The sequence below is a fragment of the Spea bombifrons genome, chromosome 10 (genome assembly GCF_027358695.1).
Source record: "Spea bombifrons isolate aSpeBom1 chromosome 10, aSpeBom1.2.pri, whole genome shotgun sequence".
NCBI lineage: Eukaryota > Metazoa > Chordata > Amphibia > Anura > Pelobatidae > Spea > Spea bombifrons.
The window spans coordinates 15976024-15987036 of record NC_071096.1 but is presented as its reverse complement, the minus strand read 5'-3'; the positions used below and the strand labels follow the sequence as shown (position 1 = coordinate 15987036).

Sequence of the window (11013 nt, the reverse complement as noted above, 5' to 3'; positions counted from 1 at the left end):
GGGGCATATAGGGGGTTAAAAGGCATATCATGGGGCACAGTGGCATACAGGAGGGTATAAGACATTTCTGGAGGCAGAGTGGCATATAGAGGGTTAAAAGGCACATCATGGGACAGAGTGGCAAATAGGGGGGTATAAGGCATTTCTGGGGGCAGAGTGGCAAGCCTGGGGGCAGATGTGCATAACTGGGGGGGCAGGTTGGCAAATAAAAGGAAATAAAAATATATATATATTTTTCTCAATCATAGCTTTTATTAAATATGAAAAAATAGTTTACATGAATTAATATTTACTAGTAAAACTTTTCCTATAGGGTAGTCTTATATTCAGGCTTTTTGTTTTTTTCCTAAATTAATATTTTGATTTTGGGGGGTCGTCTTATAATCAGGGTCGTCTTATAATCGAGCAAAATACGGTACTGTAGATGTTGTGTTAGAGCAATGGGATGTAAGGGTTTTTTCTTTTTTGAGATTTTTTGTTATTCTTTTTTTGTATTTTTTTTATCAGTGCAGTATGATTAGAGGTCCTCTTATTAATGCCAGTGATGTCACAATGACATCACAGCTCACTTTTAAAAAAAAAACATTATTTTTTTTTGTATTTCAGCATGTGAGGAGAGTGAGAAATATGGTTTCTCACTTTCCTCCCTGCGATCAGGGCCGGCCTTTGGGGTGTGCGACCTGTGCGACCGCACAGGGCGCCACACTCCAGGGGGCGCCGCCGCGGGGTCCGACGCCACGGGGTAAGCTGCCGCCAGTAGCGTACCTAGCGAGGGGGGGCGGTCATCACCGGGTGCCGCTCATCAGGGGGGCACCTGGCACCCCTCCAGAGACGGACAGTCCGCCGCTGGAGGAGCAGGCTCGCAAGGGAGCGTTATCGGAGGTCTTTAACAGACCTCCGGCTCCCTTGAGTGATTTTAAGCCGGTTCAAGGATCTCCCTTGAACCCGGCTTAAAATCACTCAAGGGAGCCGGAGGTCTGTTAAAGACCTCCGATACCACTCCCTTGTGATCCGCGCGGCAACAGCTGCTGTGCGCCGGGGTTTGTTGTCAGATCCCGGTGCACAACACTGAAGCCGCGCCCACCGCTGTCCGTGCCCTCTGACCCGGAAGAAGACAGAAGAACTGAAGAAGAAGGAAAAGGAGCTGTAAGAAGAAAAGAGGAAAGGTAGGAAAGCATTCAGTGAGAGTGTGACAGTGAGAGTGGATTGGTATATGTGTGGATTAGTATGTGTGTGGATTGGTATGTGTGTGGATTGGTATATATGTGTGGGTTAGTGTATATGTGTGGATTGGTATATATGTGTGGATTAGTGTATACGTGTGGATTAGTGTATACGTGTGGATTAGTGTATACGTGTGGATTGGTATACGTGTGGATTGGTATACGTGTGGATTGGTATGTGTGTGGATTTGTATATGTGTGGATTGGTAAGTGTGTGAGAGTGATGGGTGTTATGCTGTACCATTTCCAATGTCTTTTTCATGATCTAATTATGCTCTAAAAGTACATCATAACTCCCATCACTCTATACTGTTCCATACAGTGGCAGAGCTGGGAGGCAGAGGCCTTGCACCCCCACCGCAGGACTCCTGAAAGGTAAGTGAACTTCAAAGAGGGAAAGGGTAGATAGTTAGGAGGGGGTAGATAGGGCAGAAGGGAGTGAGAAGGGGTAAATAGGGCAATCATACTCCTATCATGCCAAGTCTGCGAGTACATCCTGGAATCTGGGTATGCCTGGGCATGATAGGAATGTGATTGCTGTTAATTTATATATATATACCGTATTTGCTCGATTATAAGACGACCCCCCAAAATCTGAATATTAACTTAGAAAAAAAGAAAAAGCCTGAATATAAGACGACCCTAAAGGAAAAAAGTTTTACCAGTAAATGTAAATTCATGTAAACTATTTTATTTTTTTATGCTTTTTAACCCCCTAAGTGCCAGAGTGGCATATAGGGGTATAAGGCATTCCAGAAATGCCCTATGCCCCATTTAACACACTAAAACACACACACACACCAGTGCTTCCAATTTCCTGCTGTTTTGCCGGGGCAGCGGGTTGACGTCTATTTGAGGTCTGATTAGAAGACGACCCCGATTAGAAGACGAGGGGTATTTTTCTGAAAAAACCTCGTCTTATAATCGAGCAAATACGGTATATATATATATATATATATATATATATATATATATAATATTGTTATTTAATAATTTTGTCCTATTTTGGTGTGTTACTTACTTTAAGTAAAAGTGTTAGATTTTTTTATGGTGTGGGGGGGGTCATATTTGGTTTTGGCCAGGTAAATGCTGCACTTTCGGTTTCAGTCCAGAATTCGTTTCGGTGCATCCCTACTACTAAGCCAGACAATGAAGTGGTAGGCCTACACCACATCAATGTTTGGCGTAGTATATAGTGATTGGGGTTTTGTTACAAGTTTTGTTACAAGTTTTTATTCCTTTCTTTTTTTGGGATGTGGGGGAGTAGTCCGCACAGGGCGCCAGAACACCTAAGGCCGGCTCTGCCTGCGATCCCCCTGCACCGATCACACTGTTATCTCTATGCAAGTCTATGCAAGGACTTACATAGAGATCACAGTGTCTGTGATCTGTGCCTAATCGGAGTGACCCTGCAGGGCGTATCCTGTCCTTCCGATGAACTTCCGGGTGACGTCAGAAGTGAAACTGTAACAGTTTTCCAGTGTTTGCGCCGAAAGCTGTTACAGGAGATCGGGCAGCAGAAATTAAGGCCCCCCTTAATTCATAATGCACCCTACTTATAGATATGCCACTCTGCCCCCCAGATATGCCACTCTGCCCCCCCAGATATTCCACCCTGCTCCCCTGATATGCCACTCTGACCACCAGATATGCCACTCTGACCCCCAGATATGCCACTCTGCTCCCCCCAGTCTTTCCAATGCATCCCCAGACTCCCTGGTGTCTAACGTAGGCAGGTGGTGGATGTCTGTGTGATGTAAGTAGACAACCTCTTCTGCTGCTCGCCACTTCCGCCAGGGCTTCTATGGATGCTCCGTCATAGAAGCCCCGGCGGAAGCTGCCGCAGCAGCAGAAGTTGTCTGAGAGGAGCACTGCAGGAAACCTGGATCTTAACCCTGCTGCTTGCCCGCAGCAGGGCTAAATAGGAAAAAAAAAACATAAAAACATCTGCCCGGCTCTGGACACCTCTGGACACCTCTTGCAATGTAATTGGACTCTCTAGTAAGGCTGCCTCTGAATGATAGGTCTTGTGCGACCTATCGTATTGCAGCGCCCCACGAAGATTTTTGTTGTAATACATGTTTTTTTGTATATAACCTAGAGAGACCACAACAGGAGACCATACGTTTCCAAAGACAGACCAGGTCCTCTTCAGAGAGAGAGCTTGTGTGTAAAGTGTATCCATGTGCAGGGCGAGCAAAATCACTTTGGACAAAATATTGTTATTGCCATGTTAGTTTTCAAGCAATACATTTTTTTTCCCAGCTGTTCATTTCGAGGGGTCTATTTTGATTCGGAACAACATTTGGAGGGCATTCCCAAAAGGGGGAGGTCCCTGACATCTTCTGAATTCACCATTCATTATAGAAATGTAAAAAAAAGCTTCCCCCAGAGTTAAGATGGTCAAAGGTGCAAAAGCAGTAGTAGTAGAGCACTGGGTCTGGGCAGGCAGACACTGACAGATGATAGGCACATGCAGCCCTGTGGAGCAGGACTGAATTTCCACAATATTATAGACATTTAAAAAAGTTAACTCAGAGTACGGACAGTCAAAGAGGTGCAGCAACACAACTCCTTGCCTGCCTGCCCAGTCCCCTCTTATGTCTAAGTCACCCTGTGCTCATTGGGGGGCACAGGGTGACTGGAGAACCCTGTCTGGTCTGCCCTAACCAGACTTCCATGAATGAGCCGGCAATGGGGCTCTATATGCCCAGAAACGCTCCACGTGACTGACCAGCACCTAACGGCAAATTCATGGGACCGTAACGGCGGCTAGGAAACTCTGCGATGCTCGACGACAATTAGAACTGGATCGCTACAGACATTTGTTATGCCACCACGTAGCTCTTTTGGGGTTACACTATGCTCATTGTGGGCAATACTCGGAGGTGGTTACAGAGAGGGAGCTCATTTGGTAACACTGGGTTTTATTACCCATCTTTAGGACCTGGATTTACCCAGGCGTGGATACTGGCCTGCAGGGGCGTAACTAGAAGCCTCAGGGCCCCGGTGCGAGAATCTGTTAAGGGCCCCCCCAACCCAATCTACCCCCTTCTCACACCATCTACCCCCCTCTCCCCCCTTCTCAGGCTATCTTCTAGACTTGTGCATTTGTCTTCGGGCGAACATGAAAACGAACACGAAGAGTGCGGCACCAGGTTACGGCACCAGGAGCCTAAAAGTCTGTACGAGCGACCAACAGAGTCGCTCGTACAGACTTTTAGAATCCTAATGCAGCAACTTGTCCGGCAGATACCACTGGTCTCCCTGTTCTATCAGTTAAATGTCCGTACAAGCGACCAATAAAGTCTTAGTTTAAAAGTCTGTACGAGCGACCCTATTGGTCGCCAGCAGGGGGCTCGTCTGCCAATGGTTGATGGCAGACGAGCCCCCTGCTGACGACCAATAGAGTTGCTCATATGGACTTTTAAACTCCTGGCGCCAGAGCTGCTGTGGTACGGGTTAACCCCTTAACCGGAAATAAACGAAGAAAAAAACAAACACGAAGAATGTCCAAGAATATTCGCCCAAAGAGAAGACAGGAACAGGTGAATATTCGCGGAATACGAAGATATTTTTTTTGCCGAAGACGAGCACGAGGACGAACACGAAGAGCCCCCTGGTGCCCAAGTCTACTATCTACCCTCTCCCTACCCCCCATTCTCACTATCTACCCTCTCCCTACCCCCTTCTCACTATCTACATTTTTGGTTTTTATTTCCTTTTATTTGCCAACCTGCCCCCCCCCAGTTATGCACATCTGCCCCAGGCTTGCCACTCTGCCCCCTGATATGCCTTTTAACCCCTATATGCCCCTCTGCCTCCAGAAATGCCGTATACCCCTATACGCCACTCTGCCATATAGGGGGTATATCATGGGACAGAGTGGTATATAGGGGGGTATAAGGCATTTCTGGAGGCAGAGTGGTATATAGGGGGTTAAAAGGCATTTATAGAGGCAGAGTGGCATATAGGGGGTTAAAAGGCATTTCTGGAGACAGAGTGGCATATAGGGGGTTAAAAGGCATTTCTGGAGACAGAGTGGCATAAAGGGGGTTAAAAGGCATATCATGGGGCACTCTGCCTCCTAAATGGGGACAGGGGTGACACTGGGAGGGGCTGATTGGGGACAGAGATTACATGGGGGCTGAATTGGGACAGCAATGACATGGGGGGCTGAAAGGGGACAGAGGTGGCACTGAGGAGCTGAACTTGTGAACACATACAGACACAGAGATTTCTTTTTTTGTTTAATCATTTAAAAATAACTAATAATTTAAAAAAGCATTATGTTGTTTGTCCCCCACGGACACACAAGTATTGTTTTTGTTTTTAAAAAATACAAAAAAATATTATACAGTTTGAACAAAAAATACATTCGTTCTACTTTCTACCTTCTACTTCTTCCACTTTGGGGCTTTTTCGTCTTGTCCTCCGTCCTCTGGTAGCTGCAGACTGATGTTTTCTATGCTAACAGGATGTCAGAGACACGACATCCGGTGTTCCAGCAGTCGGAACGGAGCTTTCACCCCTCACCCTGCTCTCAGTCTCATCATCACTAGGTGGCCATCAGATTGCTGGAAATGTAAATCTAAACGGCCGATGGTGGATCGGCTTGCCATATTAAAAAAAAAAATAAGGATTAAAGTAGCTTTGGCCGGCGGGATCAGCACGCACCGGCCATTTAGATTAGATTTCCAACAATCTGATGGCCGCATAGTGATGGGAGCAGCGTGAGGGTGTGAAAGGTCCATGCGAGGGGACGGAGCTTTCACCCCTCACACCGCTCCCATCACTAGGCGGCCATCGCACACGGCCGCTGGGTGCTGATGCGGTCGGCCGGCGCTACTTTAATACTTTTTTTGCCATACTAAATAAAAAAAAATAATAATTAAAGTAGCGCCGGCCATTGTCACAAAGGGGTTAAACATAGTGAATCAAAACCTGCCTTTTAATCTGTGTCCAATTTTTTCCACAAAATAGAAAAAATAAAAATTCCAACCAACAAGAATTGAACTAAATTACCCAAGTACCAGCTAACTTAAGAAGATAGCTAAACTGACCGATAAAAGCAACTAACTAAACCAACCAGCAAAGTAAAACAATAAAAAACCTACAACTAGCAGGCAGATAAATAACCCCTTGATGACAGCTGAGGAGCCCCATCTGATCACTCCACAGAGCGTCAATGTGCGCCATATTAAATACGGCGCTGACCCCCTGTTTAAAACAAGTCGATTGCCTCCTAAGTTTAAACGGTGTCTCTGAAATGCCGGAGGGCGGCCACAGCCGCCATACTGAGATACTTTGCCTCCTGTAAGATGGCCCAAAAACAAGTTCTCAAGAGGGTCTCTCCAGACTGCAGCTTAACCCCTTAAGGACCGGCTCGTTTTTTCTTTTTGTAAGGCTGTTTTAATACTTTTGTGGTGCTTGTGTTCAGCTGTAATTTTCTCCTCACCCATTTAGTGTACCCACATAAGTTATATATTGTTTTTTTCAGGACAAGATGGGCTTTCTTCAGATACCATTATTTTGATCGTATCATCTTATTTAAAAAACACCTTTACACACACCTGCCCATAAACACACATATACACGTACACTGCCGTTACACACACACACAGGCATTTGCCCGGTAGGCCGGGCTGACGTAGGGGCTGATGGAGCTGCAGCTCCAGGCCCCCGCCTTAAAATAGGCCCAGTCAGGACCTGACTGACTGGGCCTATGTGGCCTCTACGGCACCTGCCCCTTAAACCTGGAGCAACTGCGACCGGGCCCGCAACTCTAGGGGGCCGGGGCAACCCCCACGATCAATTCCGCAGGGGCCCGCTACTTACCTGGCAGACGCGCGAGCAGCGCCTCTTCTACCGTCAGGGGGATGCAGGAATCCAACTGAGTCATGTTACGTACGTCACGTACGTCACGTACGTCACGTACGTCACGTACGTCACGTACGTCACGTACGTCACGTACGTCACGTACGTCACGTACGTCACGTACGTCACATGACCCTGCTGTGCATCTGCTTCCCCTGTGCAGTAGAACAAGATGTTTGTGGAAGTCTGCGAGCGGCACGTACATCTTCAGTTCAGGTAAGGGAGTGGGGGGAGGCTGTATGAAGGAGTATGTGAGATTGAGTGAGTGAGTGAATTAATGAGTATCTGTGAAGGAGTGAATGAATGTTTGTGAATGAGTATATGTAAATGAGTATCTGAATGAGGAAATTAATGAGTATCAATGTATGAATGAATATCTAAATGATTGAGTGAATGATTATCTGTGAATTAGTGAATAAATATTTGTGAACGAGTGAATGAATATGTGTGTGTGATAGCATGGATGTGTAAGAAGGGGGCAAAGATGCCACAGGCAGGCTGTTTTGGTGGCAAAGATGACACAAGGCTGTTTTGTTGGCAAAGATCCCACAGGCAGGCTGTTTTGGTGGCAAAGATGCCACAGGCAAGCTGTTTTGGGGGCAAAGATACCACAAGCAGGCTGTTTTGGGGGCAAAGATGGCAAGTCCTATTCTTCCAATCTGGGTCCTAGGCAGGTCTGGGTGCCAGATCTGATTTTATACTAAAGGGGGATGGCTGGAATAAATACACAATGTGGGACTGGCTGGGGGAAATACGCAAGGGATGTGGGGGCATTAATTCACAAGCGGATGCTGGCTGGGGCATAAATCAATACTAAAGTGGGGCTGTCTGGTGGGATAAATATACAATGTGGGGCTGGCTGGAGGCATAAATACACAATGGGGGGCTATCTGGAGTGCACAAATACACATGGGGGCTGGTGGCATCAATACACAAGAGGGCCAGCTGCGACCATCACATAAATCAATACCAAAGGGAAACCGTCCGTGGAAACCCTCCAGATGCAGGTGTCAGTGTGGCAAAGCCTGTCCTGGTGTTTGTGTGTCAGTGTGGCAGAGCCTGTCCTGTTGTGTGTGTTTGGGTGTCGGTGTGGCAGAGCCTGTCCTGGTGTGTGTGTGTTTGGGTGTCGGTGTGGCAGAGCCTGTCCTGGTGTGTGTGTTTGGGTGTCGGTGAGGCCGAGCCTGTCCTGTTGTGTGTGTCTGGGTGGCAGAGCCTGTCCTGGTGTGTGTGTTTGGGTGTCGGTGAGGCAGAGTCTGTCCTTGTGTGTGTGTGTGTATGGGTGGCAGAGCCTGTCCTGGTGTGTATTTAGTCATCTGTTTTCTGGCCCTTTACTTTCTGTAGGAATAAATTGAACTATTTAATTTTTACTTATCCAGAGATAAAACGCCCTCCTGAATTTGTAGTCACTTCAGAGGACAAAACATTCTAGGCCCAGAAATCAGTGAGAGCAAAAGTAAAGGTATTGTGTTTTTTACTCAATTTCAACCTGCATAAAAAGGATTAGTGGCACTACATTGTGGCCTCAGGGGTCCTGTTTATGATTACTTTTTTTAGTCACATTGCTCCGCCTAGAGGATTGGCTGAGCGCCGCAATTCAGTTGGGGTGGTCTGAGTTTCTTCCCTGCTGTGCTGTCAGTCTCTGACTGACAGACTCACGTGTCGTGGGGGTGATTTGACCAGCCAAGCCCCAAGGAGTGCCACACTGCCACTAGTTTTTTTTCTAAGTACCAACTAAATGGTCAAAGATTAGTTACTGTTTTGAATTTTTCATTAAAGATATAGCACTTTATAAATTGCATGACGTTATGATTCATTTATTATATATTTATTACGGCTGCAACTAACGATTATTTTCATAATTGAATAGTTGGCCGATTATTTTTTCGATTAATCGGATAAAAAAATGTAAATTTTTCATTTATTTAAAATAATTTAATAAAGTAATGTAGGATGTTAAAAACAAATGGCAGAATAAAAAATACTTTGATTAAAATGTATTTCTTGTTTTTATTTCCCAACCTGCCCCCCCCCAGTTATGCACATTTGAGCCCAGGCTTGCCACACTGCCTCCCAGATGTGCCACATACTCCCAGACATGCCACACTGCCCTCCCCACATATGCCTTATACCCCCTGATATGTTACTCCGTCCTCCCCAGGTATGCCGTATACCCCCGTGATATGCCATAGTGCACTCATAGATTTGCAGACTCGTTCACAGACACAATACTTATATATAAATACAAGGTTAATCTTCACTGCCCCCAGGATTTAGATTCCCCTCAGTTTGCCCCCATTTACCTCTAACTGCACCTTAAGTTAGCCTTATTAAATTAATTCAATTAACCCTCAGTTCTCAGCATTAAATTAATCCTGAAGAGAAGACCCCATTAACCATTACTGCCCCTAAATTAACCCTGAAGACCCCATCAACCACAACTGCCCCTAAATTAACCCTGAAGACCCCATCAACCACAACTGCCCCTAAATTAACCCTGAAGACCCCATCAACCACAACTGCCCCTAAATTAACCCTGAAGACCCCATCTACCACAACTGCCCCTAAATTGACCCATTAACTATAACTGCCCCTAAATTAACCCTAAACACCCCAGTAACTATAACCACCCCTAAATTAACCCTAAAAACCCCATTAACTATAACTGTCCCTAAATTAACCCCCACCTCCCCTTACTTTCAGCAGCCCAAATATTAATTTTATACTCACCCTTTCTTTCTCCGGCAGCGACTGGTAAGTAGGAACTGCTGTAAGTCACAAACGGATTATAAAACGAGGGGTGTTTTTCAGAGCATTTGCTCTGAAAAAACCCTCATTTTATAATCGATAAAAATCGATTCAACTAATCGATAATGACATTCGTGGGCAACGATTTTCATTATCGATTATTATCGATTAGTTGTTGCAGCCCTAATATTTATGTAATGCTGGTATATTAAATTTGTCAGAATTTGGTTTATCCAAAAATAAATAAATAAATAAAAATGGGCTGCTCAGTCTTAAATGCCCAGGCCTATTTTTTTGTCCCAGTCCAGGCCTGCACATGCACATAGACGTACACTGCCCTTACACACACATATACATGTACACTGCCCTCACACACACATACATATGCATGTACCCTGCCCTTAAACACACACATACACACTGCCCTTACACACACACATATATATTCACATACATTGCTAACATTCAGTCCTGCATCCTGTGGTGGGAGCGAGAGGTCTGTTACTACTCCCTCATCACTAGGCGCCGGCTATTGCCGTCATATCCCTGCGCTCGGCATTATTTGTCGGCGGGTAGTGATTATGGAGCAGTAAAGCAAGGTCTGAAGTGACAGACCTCACGCTCCCTAATGTTGAGCTGACTAGAGGGAGACTGCGATCTCCCAGTTAGTCTGCAGGCTGCAGCTGCTGATCGGGCGACTGTGCGCCCCCACGGCTAGACCTGAGATGAGTACAGATCTCGCCTCACCCTTCCTCTGCCCCTGCAAAATCGGGACTGTCCCGCCTAAATCGGGACAGTTGGGGGGCATGATCAGGGGAATTATCCAGTCCAGGACAAAGATGGCATGTCCTATCCATGTACTTTGTTTGCTGGTCAGGTGGGCAGTGTGGACGCCCGGGCTGGTTTGGGGTGTGCAACCTGTGATCTATGCCTGTAATTTAGGGGGTTTTATCTATAGCTGCAATGCTATGTTTCCATACATTATTTATATATACCTTGAAATACAGGATATGTATGTCTTTTTCAGTTGATCAATACCTGCAGTGCTGTTTCCATGTGATGTTTATTTGATCTGTACCCTTAATGCTGAGTTTACATGTGATTTCCAGTTTATCCATACCTGCAGTGCTGGGTTTGTGTGTTTTGTTGATCTATGTGAGCAATGCTA

The 11013-nt window shown here is 45.9% G+C and overlaps 1 protein-coding gene across 1 annotated transcript in view; it reads left to right on the top strand.

Moving 5' to 3' along the window:
• Positions 1 to 2627: 2627 nt before the first annotated feature.
• Positions 2628 to 11013, top strand: part of FAU (FAU ubiquitin like and ribosomal protein S30 fusion) — a 51583-nt gene continuing 43197 nt past the window's right edge. The window contains exon 1 of the mRNA XM_053449451.1: positions 2628 to 2632. The gene's annotated coding sequence lies outside the window, so the exon portion shown is untranslated. The remainder of the gene's footprint in view (positions 2633 to 11013) is intronic.